At 47.3% G+C, this 22,725-nt stretch overlaps 1 protein-coding gene across 2 annotated transcripts in view; it reads right to left on the bottom strand.

The window, feature by feature from the left end:
• The window catches only part of LOC147749128 (glycoprotein-N-acetylgalactosamine 3-beta-galactosyltransferase 1-B-like), a 465,041-nt gene that overhangs the window by 420,036 nt on the left and 22,280 nt on the right, over window positions 1-22,725 (bottom strand). The window contains exon 1 of one of the 2 annotated variants that reach the window (XM_086966414.1): window positions 5,333-5,428. The exons of the other annotated variant lie outside the window; for it this stretch is intronic. The gene's annotated coding sequence lies outside the window, so the exon portion shown is untranslated. Of the gene's footprint in view, window positions 1-5,332; window positions 5,429-22,725 lie in introns of those variants that run through there. 2 annotated transcript variants of the gene reach the window in all.

Here is a 22,725-nt window from a genome sequence, read left to right as displayed (position 1 = left end):
CAGCCACGCCACTGGACTCCACTGGACGGACCACAGCTGCGTCCACTTCACCTTCAGAAAAACGACGATCCACCACCACCAGCAACAGGTTGCTCGAAGAAGCTGGAACAAGATCACAGCCGACCAGCTCGCCGCCTCCCTGAGCCAGCACCCTCCCGCCAGCTCAGCGAACCCCAGCCAGGCCGCCGACAACCTCACGAAGTGGATCAGCAACTGCGCGGACGAACTCGCCCCACTGAGGACCCCGCCCAGCAGACCCGGCAGCAAGAAGGCCCCTTGGTTCACCGACGAACTCAAGAGCTCCAAGAAGAACTGCTGAGCCCTCGAGAAAGCCTGGAGAAGGGAACCAACACCAGACAACATGACCACCCTCAAGCTTGCCACCCGGAAGCACCACCAACTGATCCGCGCCACCAAGAAAACTGCATTCAAGGACCGGCTGAACAACAACGCACACAACTGCAAGGAACTCTTCAACATCGTGAAAGAGCTCTCCAACCCCAACGCCAGAAACAACGACATCACCCCATCGCAAGACCTCTGCAATTCCCTCGCCTCCTACTTCCACAACAAGATCGCGGACATACACAACAGCTTCAGTACTCAACCGACGCACGCCACGACCGAACCACCGCCCCCCACCACCACCCTCCGCGCCTGGACTCCGATCAGCACCGAAGACGCCGTCTGCATGATGAACTCCATCCACTCCGGATCTCCGACCGACCCCTGCCCTCACCACGTCTTCAACAAGGCCGACGCTGTCATCGCACCCCACCTGCGGGACATCATCAACACCTCCTTCGACACCGCCACCTTCCCGGAGAGCTGGAAGCACGCCAAACTCAGCGCCCTACTAAAGAAACCTACAGCGGACCCCACCGAACTTAAGAATTACCGCCCCATCTCGCTCCTCCCGTTTCCAGCCAAAGTCATCGAGAAGACCGTCAACAAACAGCTGGCCGCCTTCCTCGAGACGAATGGATCCCTCGACCCCTCACAGTCTGGCTTCCGAGCCAACCACAGCACCGAGACCGCCCTCATCGCTGCCACCGATGACATCCGAGCCCTGATGGACAACGGAGAAACAGCGGCCCTCATCCTCCTAGACCTCTCCGCGGCATTCGACACTGTCTGCCACCGCACCCTAGTGCAGCGCCTCAGCAACGTCGGAATCCAGGAGAAGGCACTGGAATGGATCATCTCCTTCCTCGACGGAAGAACACAGAGAGTCCGTCTACCACCGTACAAGTCAGAGGCCACCGAAGTCATCTGCGGCGTCCCCCAAGGATCCTCGCTGAGCCCCACCCTCTGCAACGTCTACATGAGCCCCCTCGCGGCCATCGCACGCCAACACAACCTCAACATCATCTCCTACGCTGACGACACCCAGCTGATCCTCTCCCTGACCAACGACCACGCCGCCGCCAGAGCCAACCTTCACGAAGGGATGAAAGACGTAGCCGAGTGGATGACGACCAGCCGCCTGAAACTGAACTCAGACAAGACGGAAGTCCTCATCCTGGGCCCCTCGCCCTCCGCCTGGGACGACTCCTGGTGGCCCCCCGCCCTGGGCACCGCACCCAAACCGACAGACCACGCACGCAACCTGGGCTTCATCCTGGACTCCTCCCTCACCATGACCAAACAAGTCAACGCCGTCTCCTCGTCATGCTTCAACATCCTGCGCATGCTACGGAAGATCTTCCGGTGGATCCCCACCGAGACCAGGAAGACGGTCACCCAGGCCCTCGTCACCAGCCGACTGGACTACGGCAACGCCCTCTACGCCGGAACCACCGCCAAGCTCCAGAAGAGACTCCAGCGGATCCAGAACGCCTCAGCCAGACTCATCCTCGACATCCCACGACACAGCCACATCTCCGGACATCTGAGAGACCTGCACTGGCTCCCCGTCAACAAAAGAATCACCTTCCGTCTCCTCACCCACGCACACAAAGCCCTACACGATCAAAGCCCGAGCTACCTCAACAACCGCATCAACTTCTACGTTCCCAAACGCCATCTCCGATCAGCCAGTTACGCCCTCGCCGCCGTCCCCCGCATCCGAAGAACGACAACAGGAGGAAGGTCCTTCTCCTACCTGGCCGCCAAGACCTGGAACTCCCTCCCTCCCGACCTGCGCCTGACCCAAGACCACCTCTCCTTCAGGAAGAAGCTCAAGACCTGGCTGTTCGAGCAGTAGGAACACCCCTCCCCCAAGCGCCTTGAGACCCTCCGGGTAAGTAGTGCGCTCTATAAATGTCTTTGACTGATTGATTGATTGATTTTCTCTCAGGATTTCCCTTCACCTTTTGAAAATCAGGAGCAGCAACATTGGGGTTGTGTCACCCGGGCTTTAAGTGAAAGCTTTTTAAATATTATATACAAGCCATAGTTGCTGCTTATTTATCTCATGCAACTAATAACCATTGACAAAACCAATCGTCCTGGCTTGTTGTAGGTATGTTGTCACTTGTTGTATCACATATCTGGATGCAATGACAGAAACAGCAAAATACAAGTTGAGTGGCACACAATGCAAAGCACAAATTTTTAACTTACATGTTTTTAAGCCACGCCCTTAATTACATTGCCCATGCCCCTTTGAAAGACTCCCCCCAGTTTTTTTATCCCACTTAAAGCCCTGCCACTTCACATAATTACAATCCATAACACATAATACCACTCCACATAACTCCACTCAACACCACAATAAATAATTCCAATCCAACCCATGTACACCCACTTCACTTCATAACAAGTGGCTGAAAGACATTGTCATTGACAAAGCCTATAGCTATCGGATTGCCAAGACCTGTTTTTCGGTTTTTGTTTATAAAGTTTTGAACTTTATAAAGCATGAACTTGACCCAAGAGGGTATCAGAGCACTTTACATTTAGGATTGTTGCATTAAAAGTTACATCAATTACAAGAGCTTAGTAAGGAACAGTACACAAAAACAATGTTGCGAGAATTCGTAGGAGGGATGGGAGGAAAGACTCACATTAGGGAGACGAGGAGGAACTGTGCCCAATGTCCGGCTGGGTAGGTGAGGGTTAAGGGGGAAACCATGGCCAATCTCAATAGCTGTCTAGCAGCTCCACCGGGCATCAGCCATGTTGCTCAGGTCTCAGTGTTCAGGAAAACCAGTTTTGAGTTGATTTGATTTGAGAAGTTTATGTAGCGCTGGCTAGACCCAGGGATTTAAGTGGGCCAGGTCTCAAGGGGTCTGAGCACCGGCAGTTTTTGAAACGGGGCCTCGAAACAGGTCTCTATCGGGCTCTGTTTTGAGCCCTGGCTCAGGCGGTCCCTCTTTTTTTTGGGACAGCAGTGACAGCAGTTTGCTGTCACTGCAGTCCGGAAAAAAGTGCCAGGGTGCAAAACTGCCTGATAGAGACCCATTTCGAGACAGCAAGCACATCGGTGTGCGCTGTCCACACTGCTCACTAGTGGAGAAGTTACGGCATGACGTCATGCCAGGTGAGCGTTGTGGGGGAAGGGAAATCCTTTAACCCTTCCCATGCTGGTGACGGAACAATTCCGTCACGAGCCTCGGGTGGGCTGTGCTGGTGACGGAACGGTTCCGTCACGGCCCTCTCGCCGCGCCTGCGCGGCACGAATTCTAACGTTCTGTAGCGCGGGCGGGGCCGTGATGGAACCGTTCCGTCACAAGCACAGCTCACCCGCGTGCCGTGACGGAGCGGTTCCGTCACGAGCATGAGACTGCCGCGCGGCCCCCCCACCCCCTTAGCACTGCGGCGGAATAGCCGCCGCAGTGAAGGGGTTAAAGAGTCATTTTCGTTCTGGATTTCCCTTCTCTTTCTGAAACGCAAGAGCAGCAATATTGTGGTAGGGTCACCAGGGCTTTAATTGGAAGCTTTTTCAATATTATATTTAACACCTTCGACGCTAATGACAAAGCCAGCTCGTCATGGGCGTTACCTGCGCTACACGGATGACGAGCTGGCTTTGCCACGTTACCTGGGATTTTCAGAATTCAGCACCCAGCGGGAAAACCCATAGCACCCAAGGTGTTAACCAGCTATAGTTGCAGCTTAGTTATCTCAGGCAACTAATAACCAGTGACAAAGCCAATAGTCCTTACATGTTGTAGGTATGATGTTACTTGTTGTCTCATATCTGGATGCAATGACAGAAACAACAAAATACAAGTCCGGCGGCACACTATACTAAACACAGACTTTTAGCGTAAGTTTGTTAAAGCCACGCCCCAATTACACTGGCCACGCCCCTTCGAGAGACCCCCCAGTTTTTTCATCCCACTTAAAGCCCTGGCTAGACCCGCAGGTATCAGAGCGCTTTACCAGAGGATCATTGCATTACAAGTTACATCAGTTATAATAGTGTAGTAAGGTGCAATAAACAAAAAAACGAAGTTGAGAGAATTCGTAAGAATGGAGGGGAGGAAAGAGCCATAGCAGGGAGACCTATTGGCTTTGCCAATGCTTGTTTCTTTTGCTTTTTTGTCCTGGTAAGAAAACACAATACGAAGAAAGAGAACGGTCGCACCCTCAATGAAAAATTATTTGCATTATATTTTGAGAATATTTTTTTGCAGGATCACTACTTTTATAGTTTAAGGGCCAGATGCATCAAGCGAAATGCGCTCGCAAAAGGGCTAGATTCTCAGAATCTGGCCCTTTGCGAGTGCAATTTTTGCATTTGGGATGCATCATCCCAAATGCAAAAATCGCAAATAGAGAATTCGCTAAATTGCGATTGTTTGCATTTAAGGAATCTCAAATTGAGATTCTTTAAATGCAATGCATGAAAGTATCAAAAATAGCGAATTCGCTAATAGGGCACGCAAATTACCACGAAGTACAACTTCATGGTAATTTGAAAAAACATTGAAAAATGCACTTTTGTGCATTTTTCTAAGTTTCATGTTGCGCACACACATGCCCAAAGGGCATGTGTGTGCGCAACATATGTGCACAGATCACATTCAGGGGTGTAACAGGGTGTCCTTTGGACACCCCTGCACCCTTGAACTCGCAATCTCAATTTGCGAATCGCTAATTGCGATTCGCAAATTGAGATTGTCTTCCCATTCATTCCTATGGGCCTCTAGGCCCATAGGAATTAATGGGGAGGTATTCATTAATTGCGACTCGCAATTTGCGAGTCGCAATTAAGGAATTCTAAGGAATCGCTATTTTAATAGTGATTGCTTGATGCATTCCATTTTGCTATTCCTTATTAGCGATTCCTTATTTTTCGCTAATAAGGAATCGCAAAATGGATGCTTGATGCATCTGGCCCTAAGTTTTTAGAGTATATGCGTTTAGTGCGAGCCGCACTTACCGTCCTCAAACGTGTGCCCATCAAAAGATGATATTTCCAGATGCCCGCATTCATGCCCATGAACAAGCCTTTCTTCTTAAACAAGTGTGTGACAAGTGAATGTAGGTTTGCTTGGTGCCCACACCGGTGTACAGCGGTTCCTCGACTGGACACGGCACTCCACGAACCAAAACAAATACATTTCCGTCGCTTGGACGACGAGCACATTTCCGCCCCTAGGGGCAGGAGCTGCGGGCGGCACGCGCGCGCTATTATCAGTTTGGCGAGGGAGCAGCTGTGACATTTCGAGCCCATACTGAACAAGCTGAGGTCACGGCGCTGCCTGCGCGTTAACGTTTCTCTTCCACACTGGTCTGTGTGAAAACAGGTCTATCTCAAAAGACACTAGCAGAGATCATTGGGTCTACGTGCTTACGATTCTCGAACATAAATCGCTAGCAAAGAAACGGGTCTGTGAGAAAACATTTCAATCAAACAGAACAATAGCAGCGCTCAAAGGTGTGCGAGTAAACGTGCCGATTCCTTACGGCACTAGCTCAGATCAAGGGTCTGTGTAAATACATCTTCTATCCAATGCAGGCGCCATTGGGCTCAACAGGCTTCAGCTGAGACAGCTTCCCGGGCTGGCGACCGTCTTATTGCAGCCGCACCCGAGTACTTCACAGGTCTTTAAAAGACCATTTACTTGTTAACAAAGCTTTGTTGTGTTTACACCCCTCCTTAGAGCCCGTGCAGCTCCACTCTGCCTACTGCTGGAAGACTTAGCCCCCCCCAACTCTTATTAGCCCCTCTTGCAATTTGGCTCCAGTTGCACCTCTGATTCAATGACACTAGTAGAGATCAAGGGTCCGTGTGTACATGTTTCTATCCAATGACACTAGTCGAGAGATCAAGGGTCCATGTGTAAATTTTTCTATCCAATGACACTAGTCGAGAGATCAAGGGTCCATGTGTAAATTTTTCTATCCAATGACACTAGCCGAGAGATCAAGGGTCCATGTGTAAATTTTTCTATCCAATGACACTAGCAGAGATCAAAGGTCCGTGTGTAAATACTTCTTATCCAATGACACTAGCAGAGACCAAGGGTCCATGTGTAAATTCTTCTATCCTATGGCACTAGCACAGATCAAGGGTCCGTGTGTAAATACTTCTTATCCAATGACACTAGCACAGATCAAGGGTCCGTGTGTAAATACTTCTTATCCAATGACACTAGCACAGATCAAGGGTCCGTGTGTAAATACTTCTATCCAATGACACTAGCAAGAGATAAAGGGTCCAGGTGTAAATACTTCTATCCAATGACACAAGCACAGATCAGGGGGCCGTGTGTAAATACTTCTATCCAATGACACTAGCACAGATCAAGGGTCCGTGTGTAAATACTTCTATCCAAATACACTAGCACAGATCAAGGGTCTGTCTGTACATATTTCTATCCAATATGACACTAAAGCGATCAAGGGTCTGTGTGTAAATACTTCTTATCCAATGACACTAGTAGAGATCAAGGGTCCGTGTGTAAATACTTCTATCCAATGACACTAGTAGAGATCAAGGGTCCGTGTGTAAATACTTCTATCCAATGACACTAGCAAGAGATAAAGGGTCCATGTGTAAAAGCTTCTATCCAATGACACTAGCACAGATCAAGGGTCCGTGTGTAAATACTACTATCCAATGACACTAGCACAGATCAAGGGTCCGTGTGTGAATACTTCTATCCAAATACACTAGCACAGATCAAGGGTCCGTCTGTACATATTTCTATCCAATATGACACTAAAGCGATCAAGGGTCCGTGTGTAAATACTTCTATCCAATGACACTAGCACGAGATAAAGGGTCCATGTGTAAATACTTCTATCCAATGACACAAGCACAGATCAAGGGTCCGTGTGTAAATACTTCTATCCAATGACACTAGCACAGATCAAGGTTCCGTGTGTAAATACTTCTATCCAAATACACTAGCACAGATCAAGGGTCCGTCTGTACATATTTCTATCTAATATGACACTAAAGCGATCAAGGGTCTGTGTGTAAATACTTCTTATCCAATGACACTAGCAGAGACCAAGGGTCCATGTGTATATACTTCTATTCAATGACACTTGCACAGATCAAGGGTCCGTGTGTAAATACTTCTATCCAATGACACTAGCACAGATCAAGGGTCCGTGTGTAAATACTTCTATCCAAATACACTAGCACAGATCAAGGGTCCGTGTGTAAATACTTCTATCCAAATACACTAGCACAGATCAAGGGTCCGTCTGTACATATTTCTATCCAATATGACACTAAAGCGATCAAGGGTCTGTGTGTAAATACTTCTTATCCAATGACACTAGTAGAGATCAAGGGTCCGTGTGTAAATACTTCTATCCAATGACACTAGTAGAGATCAAGGGTCCGTGTGTAAATACTTCTATCCAATGACACTAGCAAGAGATAAAGGGTCCATGTGTAAAAACTTCTATCCAATGACACAAGCACAGATCAAGGGTCCGTGTGTAAATACTTCTATCCAATGACACTAGCACAGATCAAGGTTCCGTGTGTAAATACTTCTATCCAAATACACTAGCACAGATCAAGGGTCCGTCTGTACATATTTCTATCTAATATGACACTAAAGCGATCAAGGGTCTGTGTGTAAATACTTCTTATCCAATGACACTAGCAGAGACCAAGGGTCCATGTGTATATACTTCTATTCAATGACACTTGCACAGATCAAGGGTCCGTGTGTAAATACTTCTATCCAATGACACTAGCACAGATCAAGGGTCCGTGTGTAAATACTTCTATCCAAATACACTAGCACAGATCAAGGGTCCGTGTGTAAATACTTCTATCCAAATACACTAGCACAGATCAAGGGTCCGTCTGTACATATTTCTATCCAATATGACACTAAAGCGATCAAGGGTCTGTGTGTAAATACTTCTTATCCAATGACACTAGTACAGATCAAGGGTCCGTGTGTAAATACTTATATCCAATGACACTAGCACAGATCAAGGGTCCGTGTGTAAATACTTCTATCCAAATACACTAGCACAGATCAAGGGTCCGTCTGTACATATTTCTATCCAATATGACACTAAAGCGATCAAGGGTCTGTGTGTAAATACTTCTTTTCCAATGACACTAGCAGAGACCAAGGGTCCATGTGTATATACTTCTATTCAATGAAACTAGCACAGATCAAGGGTCCGTGTGTAAATACTTCTATCCAATGACACTAGCACAGATCAAGGGTCTGTGTGTACATATTTCTATCCAATAACACCAGCCGAGATCAAGTGTCCGTGTGTAAATTCTTCTATCCAATGACACTAGCAGAGATCAAAGGTCCGTGTGTAAATTCTTCTATCCAATGACACTAGCCGAGATCAAGGGTCCATGTGTAAATATTTCTATCCAATGACACTAGCAGAGATCAAGGGTCCGTGTGTAAATACTTCTATCCAAATACACTAGCACAGATCAAGGGTCCGTGTGTAAATACTTCTATCCAATGACACTAGCACAGATCAAGGGTCCGTGTGTAAATACTTCTATCCAAATACACTAGCACAGATCAAGGGTCCGTCTGTACATATTTCTATCCAATATGACACTAAAGCGATCAAGGGTCTGTGTGTAAATACTTCTTATCCAATGACACTAGTGGAGCTCAAGGGTCCGTGTGTAAATACTTCTATCCAATGACACTAGTAGAGATCAAGGTTCCGTGTGTAAATACTTCTATCCAATGACACTAGCAAGAGATAAAGGGTCCATGTGTAAAAACTTCTATCCAATGACACTAGCACAGATCAAGGGTCCATGTGTAAACACTTCTATCCAATGACACTAGCACAGATCAAGGGTCCGTGTGTGAATACTTCTATCCAAATACACTAGCACAGATCAAGGGTCCGTCTGTACATATTTCTATCCAATATGACACTAAAGCGATCAAGGGTCCGTGTGTAAATACTTCTATCCAATGACACTAGCAAGAGATAAAGGGTCCATGTGTAAATACTTCTATCCAATGACACAAGCACAGATCAAGGGTCCGTGTGTAAATACTTCTATCCAATGACACTAGCACAGATCAAGGTTCCGTGTGTAAATACTTCTATCCAAATACACTAGCACAGATCAAGGGTCCGTCTGTACATATTTCTATCCAATATGACACTAAAGCGATCAAGGGTCTGTGTGTAAATACTTCTTATCCAATGACACTAGCAGAGGCCAAGGGTCCATGTGTATATACTTCTATTCAATGACACTAGCACAGATCAAGGGTCCGTGTGTAAATACTTCTATCCAATGACACTAGCACAGATCAAGGGTCCGTGTGTAAATACTTCTATCCAAATGCACTAGCACAGATCAAGGGTCCGTGTGTAAATACTTCTATCCAAATACACTAGCACAGATCAAGGGTCCGTCTGTACATATTTCTATCCAATATGACACTAAAGCGATCAAGGGTCTGTGTGTAAATACTTCTTTTCCAATGACACTAGTAGAGATCAAGGGTCCGTGTGTAAATACTTCTATCCAATGACACTAGTAGAGATCAAGGGTCCGTGTGTAAATACTTCTATCCAATGACACTAGCAAGAGATAAAGGGTCCAAGTATAAAAACTTCTATCTGATGACACTAGCCAAGATCAAGGGTCCCTCTGTACATATATTTCTATCCAATAAGACACTAAAGCGATCAAGGGTCTGTGTGTAAATACTTCTATCCAATGACACTAGCCGAGATCAAGGGTCCGTGTGTAAATATTTCTATCCAATGACACTAGCCGAGAGATCAAGGGTCCCTGTGTACATTCTTCTACCCAATGACTGTTGCCGAGATCAAGGGTCCGTGTGTAAACATTTCTATCCAATGACACTAGCCAAGATCAAGGTTGCGTGTGTAAGTACTTCTATCCAATGACACTAGCCGAGATCAAGGGTCTGTGTGTAAATATTTCTATCCAATGACACTAGCAGTGATCAAGGGTCCGTGTGTAAATACTTCTATCCAATGACACTAGCAAGAGATAAAGGGTCCAAGTATAAAAACTTCTATCTGATGACACTAGCACAGATCAAGGGTCCGTGTGTAAATACTTATATCCAATGACACTAGCACAGATCAAGGGTCCGTGTGTAAATACTTCTATCCAAATACACTAGCACAGATCAAGGGTCCGTCTGTACATATTTCTATCCAATATGACACTAAAGCGATCAAGGGTCTGTGTGTAAATACTTCTTTTCCAATGACACTAGCAGAGACCAAGGGTCCATGTGTATATACTTCTATTCAATGAAACTAGCACAGATCAAGGGTCCGTTTGTAAATACTTCTATCCAATGACACTAGCACAGATCAAGGGTCTGTGTGTACATATTTCTATCCAATAACACCAGCCGAGATCAAGGGTCCGTGTGTAAATTCTTCTATCCAATGACACTAGCAGAGATCAAAGGTCCGTGTGTAAATTCTTCTATCCAATGACACTAGCCGAGATCAAGGGTCCATGTGTAAATATTTCTATCCAATGACACTAGCAGAGATCAAGGGTCCGTGTGTAAATACTTCTATCCAAATACACTAGCACAGATCAAGGGTCCGTGTGTAAATACTTCTATCCAATGACACTAGCACAGATCAAGGGTCCGTGTGTAAATACTTCTATCCAAATACACTAGCACAGATCAAGGGTCCGTCTGTACATATTTCTATCCAATATGACACTAAAGCGATCAAGGGTCTGTGTGTAAATACTTCTTATCCAATGACACTAGCAGAGACCAAGGGTCCATGTGTATATACTTCTATTCAATGACACTAGCACAGATCAAGGGTCCGTGTGTAAATACTTCTATCCAATGACACTAGCACAGATCAAGGGTCTGTGTGTACATATTTCTATCCAATACGACACTAAAGCGATCAAGGGTCTGTGTGTAAATACTTCTATCCAATGACACTAGCCGAGATCAAGGGTCCGTGTGTAAATATTTCTATCCAATAACACCAGCCGAGATCAAGGGTCCGTGTGTAAATTCTTCTATCCAATGACACTAGCAGAGATCAAAGGTCCGTGTGTAAATTCTTCTATCCAATGACACTAGCCGAGATCAAGGGTCCATGTGTAAATATTTCTATCCAATGACACTAGCAGAGATCAAGGGTGCATGTGTAAATACTTCTATCCAATGACACTAGCACAGATCAAGGGTCCGTGTGTAAATACTTCTATCCAATGACATTAGCCAAGATCAAGGGTCCCTCTGTACATATATTTCTATCCAATAAGACACTAAAGCGATCAAGGGTCTGTGTGTAAATACTTCTATCCAATGACACTAGCCGAGATCAAGGGTCCGTGTGTAAATATTTCTATCCAATGACACTAGCCGAGAGATCAAGGGTCCCTGTGTACATTCTTCTACCCAATGACTGTTGCCGAGATCAAGGGTCCGTGTGTAAACATTTCTATCCAATGACACTAGCCAAGATCAAGGTTGCGTGTGTAAGTACTTCTATCCAATGACACTAGCCGAGATCAAGGGTCTGTGTGTAAATATTTCTATCCAATGACACTAGCAGTGATCAAGGGTCCGTGTGAAATATTTCTAATATGACACTAAAGCGATCAAGGGTTGTCTGTAAATATTTCTGTCCAATGACACTTGCAGAGATCAAGGATCCGTGCGTAAATATTTCTATCCAATGACACTTGCAGAGATCAAGGGTCTGTGTGTAAATATTTCTGTCCAATGACACTTGCAGAGATCAAGTATCCGTGTGTACATCTTTCTATCCAATATGACACTAACAGTGATCAAGGATCCGTTTGTAAATATTTCGATCCAATATGACACTAGCAGCGAACAAGGTTCCGTGTGTAAACACTTCTATCTAATTGCACTAGCTAAGATCAAGGGTCCATGTGTAAATAATATATTTCTATCCACTGACAGTAGCAGAGATCAAGGATCCCTGTTTAAATATTTCTATCCAATGACACTAGCACAGATCAAGGGTATGTGTGTAAACATGCCAATTCCTTTGGCACAAGCACAGATCAAGGGTTGGTGTGTAAACAGGCCAATCCCTTAAGGCACTAGCAGACATTTGTGGTTTGGGTGCAAATGTTTCTTTACTGTGTACAAGAGCACAGAGTAATGGTCAGAATGTTCACATTTCCATCCATTAGTTTACAAGTGCTGAGCACTGGTCTGTGTGGGCACCAGGAGTGTAACACAGGCCGCCGCAGCCCTCACGCTTCAGGTGCCTCCACACTCCAGGGGCCCCCTCTGCGCAGAACCGCACATAGTACTGCTAGTACAACACTTGCTGACAGCAGGTCCATCACATCCATTTGGGAGGTAGTTTTAAAGTTACGCTAGCCGGCGTTGTTGCTTCTCCTAAAAGGTGCGTGCGGGCTACAGGGTGCGATGTGCGCAGCTGCGTGCATGGTTTCCTGCGTCAGGTTGGGGCACCGGGTGGGGCAGGGCTCAGTGGTATTAACTGCACGTGGTGTGAGGTGGCTGGTGGGTCCGTCCAAGGAACTGACTGGGAGGGACCATGAGGCCATAATTTAATAATTGCTATCCGGCCGCGGTCTTCTGCTGCCCGCCTGTGCCTGCCACTGAAGCTCCAGGCCTCAGGTGAATTTGAGTCTGTCTCAGAAACATGGGCTCCAACATAGTCCTCAACAGCCCCAAAGCTCCAGCCTCCAGGGCTGTAGCGCACACTCCAGGGCCCCCCTCATTACTACACTGAGTAATGACTACACTCGTTGACAGTGACAGCAGGGTTTGTGTCCATGAGTCAGTGACATCCGTCTTGGAACCATATTGTGTAGGAAAGCGAGTTTCTGTTACAGTAACCCCACACACTATTTGCCAGATTTCTGATGCACTTTGATTTGATGTGCCCTTGGTCCCTGACAATCAGGTTCCCAGGTAATAAACACTACACTTGCCAGTGCTGGGGGGCTTATTTAATACACACTATTCAAATGTATAGTATACATGACAAAGACATACACACCTGCTTTATAAATTGCAATTTATAAAGCAGGTGTGCATGTCTTTGTCATGTATACTATACATTTGAATAGTGTGTATTAAATAAGCCCCCCCAGCACTGGCAAGTGTAGTGCTTATTACGTATTATATTGGTTCAGCCTTGCTGTAGTTAGGAGCCAAGACCCTTTCGGTTCCCTAAAATCAGGTTCCCAGGGCATCTGTTCTTTCCCAAAACTGTGCATTTGTACCCACTATTGGCACACCTCTGGCCAAAAGGCCGTTAACAGATGTGCAGCAAGCAGAGCTGTTTACAGCTGCACTGTTTTTGACCCTTTTCAGCTGTGCAGCTATTAGCCCTTCTGCACCCAGTTTTAGTTACTTCTCCTTGGGGTCAGATCTGATTAAGATGGAATCCTACTGCAGGGACAGCACCATTGACACAATGGTTTTAGGGCATGTGAGTCCCCATCCGAGATGGCCAGTTGGACAAGGAGTCTGCAAGACTTGTAGGGCGCCAGGCCAGTAGATATATGTTGGTGCTAGAAATTGCTTTTCATGTAGTATGTTCTCCGCACCCTGCTCTGAGCACCTCTACTGATAGTCTTAAGATGTTGAGGCTGTTGTGCATACCTAGGCTTTGCTAGTCCCAAACGGCACATTAGCTCTGATATCCTCACCTTAACGTCCGGATTATGTGCCCCCTTTTTGCCCTTCTATTTCTCTTCTCCACCGCTTTCCCAGTAACACCTTCCTCTTATCCCCCCCTCACTCCTTTGCCACATTTTACCATCATGGCCACCCCTCGAGTCAAGGCTGGAACGAATTGCTACAAAATCATTTATCCTCCCAGCCTGTCTAAAGCTGCAACTAAACGATGGAAACATAACACTATTGAACGTTTCCCAGAATCCTTTTTTGTAGATCAATTTTACAATAGTCGTTTTGGGAGGCTTAAAAATGATTTCATTTTCTTCACTCACGACATCCCCTCTTGGTCCAACAGTTTCTGCTATTCCCTTAACGTCACCTCCTCCTCCTCTATCCCCCATGGGAAAAAACTAAAAATTTCCCCCTCTGCTTGCTTCAAAGGTAACCTCACTATCTCACTCTATAACAACGGTACTGTCTTGATCCAAGGCAAAGACGACTGCCTCTCGCTCTTTGACTGCCTTTTCCCCTCCTTACTCCGCTCCTCTGCAACCGGATTTCCCCATGACTCTCCTTTCAGCTCCACCCATTACTCCGTTTCTCCTCCGTCGACCCCACCTCACTCCAATTGGCTGCTCTCTCGAGAAGCACAGGTCGGACCCCTTCCCTCCCCCTCCCTTGTGACCTCCCCTCCTATTCCTCCCCCCTCACAGTATGTCCCTTCACACATCACGTCAGCCTTACCACTAGCCAATACGCTCCTCGTCCCTTCGGCACCATCCCGACTCTCCAATCTCTTCTCCTCCCCAATATTCCTTCCCATCACCCCCCTTTTTAGTCCACCTCTCCTCGTCCCTCTCCCCCAGTGAACTTTCCCTATGCTCCCCTTATCCCTTCCATCCCTCCTCCCCACCCCTCCTCCCTTCGTTATTCACCCCGTTTTCTCCTCAATCCCACTGCATCTCTCTCCTCCCTCCTACTCCTCCAGTAATGCTGCACTACTCCCCTTCCCCGCCCAGTAACCCCTTCCACTTCCCTCCCTCGGGCCCAGCAGAACCACTTCCTCTCCTCAACTTCCCTTACTCCCAACCCGCTCACTCTGCCAGATGCCCGTTCCCTCACAGCCACCTCTCCTAGCTGACAGGTCCTCCACAACCACTGCACCTCTTTTCCTCCCAAACCTCCTATATTCTCATGACTCCACACAGGCCTCCCCTCTCCTTCTACCCTACCGCCATGTTCCGCACCCCTCTCCCCCTAAATTTGTCCTTAATTCCTCTCCCTCTTACAACACCAACAAAGACAACTCTCCCTTAACCTCCGATTCACTAACTCCCGCTCTCAACCTCCACCCTTCCCCACTTATGAACCCCACACCCCAAATGACCTCCTATCCTGCCACCTCTCCCTGCCTTACACCACCTACTCCACCCCCCTTTGTTTCAATCGAGCCACCCAACCTTCCATGCTCTGCCTCATTCTCACTGGAAAACACGCTAGGATCTCTTATCACCTCCATCTCCCAGCTTACAGCTGCCATTTCACTTTTATGCTCTAAGATTGCCACCCCTTCTTGCACCGCTACTCCTTCCCAACTTCTCACAAGATGCACCTCGCCCCCTCTCCCCAGTACAGCCAAGCTCAACCTGTCGTCTGAAAACTCTGTCAACTCACTCAAGCCCTTGAACGCCACCCTTCCTCAACCGGCATACCCTATCAACCCCACTATCTACACCATTCCGACCATCACCTCTGTCAGAACAAAGCATCCACCTAAACCCTCCCGAGCACCCCCACATAAGTACAATATCCCGATCACCCTTCAGAGCCCTAGTGCCCCCGTCACCAAAACAGTCTTGACAGAGCTGCGCTGCATGCTTCACAACTGCAGATCTGCAGTAAAACACAAACTTGAAATCTCCAATACCATCACCCTTCACAATATTGACATACTCTTCCTCACAGAGACCTGGTTCAAAGATACATCTCACTCTATATTGGATCTTCTATTACCCACAGGCTATTCTTTATTTAGGAATGACAGAACTGACAACATGGGGGGAGGTGTTGCAGTCATCTTTAGAAACACCCTACAACTTAAGGCCTCTCCTAACAGCTCCTCCAAAACCTTTGAATGCCTTTCTCTTGAGCTTCAATTGCAACACCGTTCACCCCTCAGATTCCATGTCATTTACCGCCCGCCTCGTAGTGGCCCTTCGTTTATGGATGAACTCACCGACTTCATCAGCGACCAATACTCGCGAAGTGACAATCAGACCTTCGTTGGTGACTTCAATCTCCACTGGGGTGTACTGCAAGACTCCTCTGCGAACTCACTGGCCACTTTCCTCTCTGCAAACGATCTTATCCAACACTGCACTGAATCAACACATTCTAAGGGCGCAATCCTGGACCTTGTTATTTCTAAAGCAGGCATGCTTTCTACCACTACCCCAATTCATGTAGATTGGTCGGACCACCTCCTCATCCCATTCTCTCTTCAACTTTCACACTCTATAACTCTTGGCCAACCCAAGAGGGCCATCTCATGGTCCCGGGATGCCAAAAATATTGATCTCGGTCCCCTCTGTGAATCAGCTTTGTTATCACTTCCAAGGCTAGACCCGAACCTAGATGTTGACGAACTCACCTCCCAATGCCTCATAGTTCTTGCAGCTGAAATTAATAACGTCGCTCCACTCAAAAGCAAAAGGTTAAGGCCCACTCCCTCAGCACCTTGGTTCAACAAATCCCTGTATGAGGAAAGGAAGCAGCTAAGATTCCTGGAGAAACAATGGAGGCAAGTGCCCTCCACAGATAATTTGGCCACGCTCCGTTCAGCAAGATCCAAGTACCACAAGCACATCTTCCTTGGGAAAGCGACGCACTTCAAAACCCTCCTTGACCCCGCCAAAAATAGACCCAAAAAACTATTCGATCTCATCAAAATGCCTAACTGCTCTCCCCCAACCTCCAAGGTGGATGATTCTACAAAGAGAGCAGCGGATTTCGCTATTTTCTTCAATGAAAAAGTGAAATCACTTGTGGATCAGGTCGCTCATCCTACCCCTCCAGAGGAGCGTAAATCCTTAGCCATTTGGCAGAGCTTTGACCCCATATCTGAAGATGCACTTCTCAAGTGCATACGAGAAACGAAGCCCTCCAACCATTCTCTTGACCCTATCCCCAGTGCCATTGCCATTGACTTCTATACCCATTCCCTCTCCTATTGGATCACTCTGATCAACCTCTCCCTCTGGCAAGGCTCCCTTCCTGCCTCCTTCAAAACTGGGCAGGTCACCCCTCTTCTTAAAAAACCCACTGCTGATGCGAATGACCTCAACAACTTCCGCCCCATCACTAACCTTCCCTTTCTTGCAAAGATCACAGAAAGATGTGTAGCAAAACAACTCTCCCGTCATATCAAGGACAATGATCTTCTTGACAACTGTCAGTCCGGCTTCATCCAAAACTGCAGCACTGAAACAGCCCAACTGCAAGTGGTTGATGACGCGTTGAGGATACTCGATTCGGGGGGGTCCTGTCTTCTAATTCTCCTCGACCTTTCCGCAGCCTTTGACTCTGTCAATCACAACACCCTCCTCAATATTCTTCAACAGAGAATGGGCATGGAGGGCACTGTGCTTAAATGGTTTGCATCCTTCCTTTCTGGCAGATCCCAAATGATCAAAATAGCGAACAGTCTTTCACCTCCTGTGGCAGTAGGTCAAGGTGTTCCCCAAGGCTCGATACTTGCTCCCACATTGTTCAATCTCTATTTAGAACCACTGGGAAATCTCCTAAGTAAATCCGGGATTCACTATCATCTCTATGCTGACGACAGTCAACTCTACCTCAAGATTGCCTCTACTCACGATCTCTCCATCCTAAGCTCCACTCTTGACTCCATTCAAAACTGGATGTCAACTCATCAACTGATTCTGAATCCCTCCAAAACCGAATTCCTCCTCTTCTCCTCCTCACTCTCTCCTCCCCCGGTTCAATCATGGATGGATCAGATGAATCTACTAAACAATAAACCCATCATTGTCGACAGCGCCAAATCCCTTGGTGTCATACTAGACTAAAAACTCAATCTAATTCCCCACATCAATTCCATTGCACAATCTGCTCGATACCAACTGCGCCTTCTTTGGGGAATCCGTCGCTTCTTCCCGGAGCGGGACCTTATAACCCTGGTGCAAGCACTGGCCCTCTCCAGACTTGACTACTGCAAATCTCTTCTTACTGGCCTCCCCAAATCCCACTTGTCCCCACTTAAGTCTGTTTTCCACTCTGCAGCACGTTTCATTTATGGGGCCAAAAGAAGCGATCACATCACACCGATGTTATCTACCCTCCGCTGGCTTCCCTTTGAGGCTAGAGCTATCTACAAGACCACTTGTATCACCCACAAAGCCCTGCACTCCTACTCTCCTCGCTACCTGGCAAATAAACTGAAACTCTCTGGAGGCTCTAGACCTTCACGCAATGCGGAGAATCTACTGCTTGAACCTCCCACTTTCAAAAAGGAAAGAACAATGGCCCAATCCTTTTCAGGCAACGCAGTGAGAATCTGGAACTCATTCCCGCCTCAGCTTCGGACCACCGCCTCCTCCCAGGCCTTTAAAAGGGACCTCAAAGTTCTCCTCCTCCAGAGACACCTCCGAAAGTAACTCACGTCCTCTCTTTTATCTGAAGGAAGACCTCCCACTACTGAAAATTTCTACTTTCCATGACCATGGAAGTGCCTTCTCAGTGTGTTCTTGTGGTTAGAGTGTTTGCCTTTTATTGCAGTATTATCCATGTACTTGGGTTTGGTACCCTCTTGCAACTTGCACTCACCACTTTGCCCCTGTAACACTCGGTTTGCTTCCTCTCACATGTTTTTTACCTTTGATACTTGCACAAGTGCCACCTTTGCCTACGTAACGTTTGTTCTTGTGCCTGAGTGTCTAGCATATATTGCAGTATTATACCTCAAATTATACTTTGTTTTCTCTTGTAGCCTGCACACTTGTCACTTTTTCCTCCTGTGCACTTTTTACTACCTCATGTATTTTTGGTTGATCACAATTTTTACTACCTCATGTATTTTTGTTTGCTCACAATTATCACTTTACCGTATGTAACGTAACGTTTGTTTTTGCAATCTGTTGTTCGTGTAATGTTCTCAGTTTGTATCATTGCTGTTCCTATTGTGAAGCGCTCTGACGCCTTCGGGTAAAGTCCGCGCTATATAAAATTGCATAAATAAATATATAAATAAATAAATAAAAAATGTAAGTCTCTTGTAAAAGGTATCATGGATACCAAGGGCACTGTGACCAGGGAAGGACTCCAAGGGCTGCAGTGCACATGGTGCCATCACGCGGACGATTTACAGCTATTATTCCAACTGAACATCCCTGATGCTGTGTCCGAATTTCAGAACACCATGAAACACATCCAATGCTGGATGAACGAAAACCATCTAAAACTCAACCCGGGCAAAACAGAACTACTTTTGCCCGGGAACAGTTTATCCAGCTGGAGTGTTAACTACTGGCCAGCAGACCTGGGCATCCCCCCTGTAAGGTCCACTGCTGTAAAGAGCCTAGGTATCACGCTCCACACGGACCTGTCCTTAAAAACCCAGGTGGGTGCCGTGGTCTCAGCAAGCTTTTTCCAAATGAGGAAAATAAAAAAAATTGCTCACTTCCTCACCCAGTCTGCCTTAATCCAGGTTACTATTGCCTTGGTCATGTCCCGCCTGGACTATTCCAACAGCGTCTACCTGGGACTTCCAGTGGGCCTGTCGAAGAGACCTCAACTAGTCCAGAATCAGGCGGCTAGACTCATCTTACAACAGCCAAAATGGTCTTCTATTAAACCAGGACTAGAAAAGCTACACTGGCTTCCGATTTCCCAGCGCATAGCCTTTAAAGCAGGCTGTATCACCTTCAAGGCCACACAAGATAAAGGCCCTGCCTTTATTCGCAGTCTGGTTTCTAAATATACTCCCACCAGAAGCCTGCGCTCTGCTCAAAAATCCCTATTGGAGGTGCCTCGCTTTAAAAGGAAGCGACAGGGAGGCTGCTGCTTTCGCCATCTAGCAGCCTCACTCTGGAACTCCATACCCTTACCGATTAGGCAGAGTAAGGATTTACTCACCTTTCGTAAGGGACTAAAAACCTGGCTGTTCTCTCAAGCCTACCATTAGCCATTGTTAGCTTAGTGTTATGTTGTACGGATTCTTCACTCTCCCTATAGCGCCATGAAGCCCACGGGCGTACGAGCGCTTCATAAATTGATTTTAACATCCTTAGAGGTCCTGTACCTTAACACACACACACACATACACACTGCTGTTGCAGGCTGTGTGTTTTGGTGCAGAGACAAGTAAAGAGATGACATGGCACACATACCTGTCTGCCATGCCTGCAACCCACTGCCTATTGTATAAGAAAGTCACTCCGCCAGCTGGGTGCACTATACCACTGGTGAGGGTACAGTTGCATGAGCACTGAATACCTACAGTGTCTAAGTCCATTCTTAGACATTGTAAATGCAGTAAAGCCATAAAGAGTATATGGCATGGGAGTTTGTCATTGTGGACTCCACAGCACCATAATGACTTTACTGAATTCTGGGAAGTTTGGTAGCAAACGTCTCAGCATAGTAAACCCACACTGATGCCAGTGTGTGCTTTATTATACAATGCACTCAGAGGGAATCTTAGAGATGCTCCCTGAAAAATAACCAGCCTCTGGTGGGGTTGCCTGACTGATAAACACCAGCCTGCCACCACAAGACACGTTTCTGGACCCCTAGGTGAGAGCCTTCGCTTCCTGGGCCCAGAAACAAAGCCTTTTCTGGGCAGAGGTGTTCACACCTCCCCCAGGACAGGAAGAGCCATCCATGGCAGGGTAGCTTCAAAGGCCTTGCCGCCTTGCAACATGACCCCCAGCCTCTTCTTCTATCAAGAGCAGGCCTCCTTCCTGTCTCACCCCCTTTTCGGCAGGAAGACAGGCTGGAAAAATTAGAACAGCCAGAAGGTGTGCCCACCTCTTCCAAACCCACCCCTCAGGCCAGGGAGGCGAGGTGAAGCCCACTCTTCAGTGCCTGCCATCTTGCAGATGGCAGGCACTTTCCAATCAGGATTAGGAATTGTGCCCACTCCCTGACGTGGGGTGAGAACCTCAAGGTTGTAGTCACCCCAAGGTCAATAGCCCATTGGCTACTTCCTTGAGTCCCCTAAAATGTAGCCAAAATACAGTATTTAGGGGCCATCCCTGAATCAGAAGGCGGATTCGTGCAACCTACAAAGATGGATGGAAGTCTCACAGCAAAGGCGACAACAGAGAAGGACGGACTTGGACCCAGCCCTATCAGCCCGTTTGCAGTTTCCGGAGATCCTGTGCCAAAAGTCGACTTGACTTGCAACCAGCAACCTCCAAAACCCCTGGGAGGACTGACTACCTTCAACAAAGACCAGATCTCCTGCAAACAGCAGTTCTCCAAAGACAGACTCTGAGCCTGCCAAGGATGAAAAAACTGGACGCCTGGAACCACCACTGCCCCTGTCGCCTATGATCCGAGTCCTCAGTGGCCCACCATTCCCAGCGAGGTCCCCCAGAGCTCCAGAGTCTGAGTCCACATGGGTTGACCCCTCCAGGACACCACGTCGTAGCCTGCAATCTCTGCACTGGGACCCCCCAATCGCGAGTGGCATGGTAAGGTGAACTCCGACCTCAAAAGGCACCTCTGCATCCGGCCATCCTGCGCCCTGAAGAAGAAGACCTGAGGTGCACCTAAGTCCCCAAGTCCTCTAACTTACCTGCCCTGCTATTGGTTCCTCTTGAAAGGCTTCCTGGACCGAGCCTGCAGCTCAAATCCAAAACCAGCAACCTCCATGGGATTGCATTTGGTTCCTGACCCCTCCTCAGCGCCCGTTCCCTGCACCCGGCAGCCCCTGCGCCGCTAGTGATGTGGACTTGGTGCTGACCTGGGACCTCCTTTGACCTGACCTTAACCCTAGCAGCTTAGCTCCTGAGACCAAGTGCCTGCCCTTGAGCAGCCCTCAACCGAGGTGCCCCCTTGTCTCATTGGCTGACAATGGCATCCTGCACCCAGCCGCTCTAGTGCCGCTGGTGGTGCAATTTGAGTGCCTACCTGGACCTTTGGAAACCTTGGTCCTAACCCCCAAAACTCTCACTTGTAAGATGTTTACTTACCTGTGAAACCGATAACCATTTTTCTCCCATAGGAACCCATGTTATAAGATTCTGGGCCTAAAATTTTCTGTGTTGAACTGATGTTTGCTTAGAGAAAAGAGAACTAACTGCAAAGTATGAAAAGTCTTACTTACCATGTTGTGAACTTGTGGACAAAAGGCTCGCAAGTCCAGGTCTATGTAAAGCAGGCTTTATTTTAAACAAACACCATCTCCTAATGGAAGCCAGAGTTAAGACACATCAAAGTTTTTCCTGAATGGTTTGGTTCACTGTAGCTTCCTTTTGGGCATCGAAGGGACAGGTCGGGTCTTGGTCCGATGGTCTCCGGTACATAAAAAGAAGAGGAGATGAGAGTCAGCGTCCTGAATTTGAGCACAACTGAGGGGCGGGGAGTGAGGGAATCACACATGTACACTCTATCCTGAACAGTGAAGTTCCCGTGCACAGGGAAACAGGAGTAGCATAGAGGGGAGATAGAA

This window comes from Lissotriton vulgaris, chromosome 1_1, assembly GCF_964263255.1.
Source record: "Lissotriton vulgaris chromosome 1_1, aLisVul1.2, whole genome shotgun sequence".
Lineage (NCBI taxonomy): Eukaryota > Metazoa > Chordata > Amphibia > Caudata > Salamandridae > Lissotriton > Lissotriton vulgaris.
The sequence above is the reverse complement of the archived record's forward strand: the minus strand, read 5'-3'. Positions and strand labels throughout refer to the sequence as shown.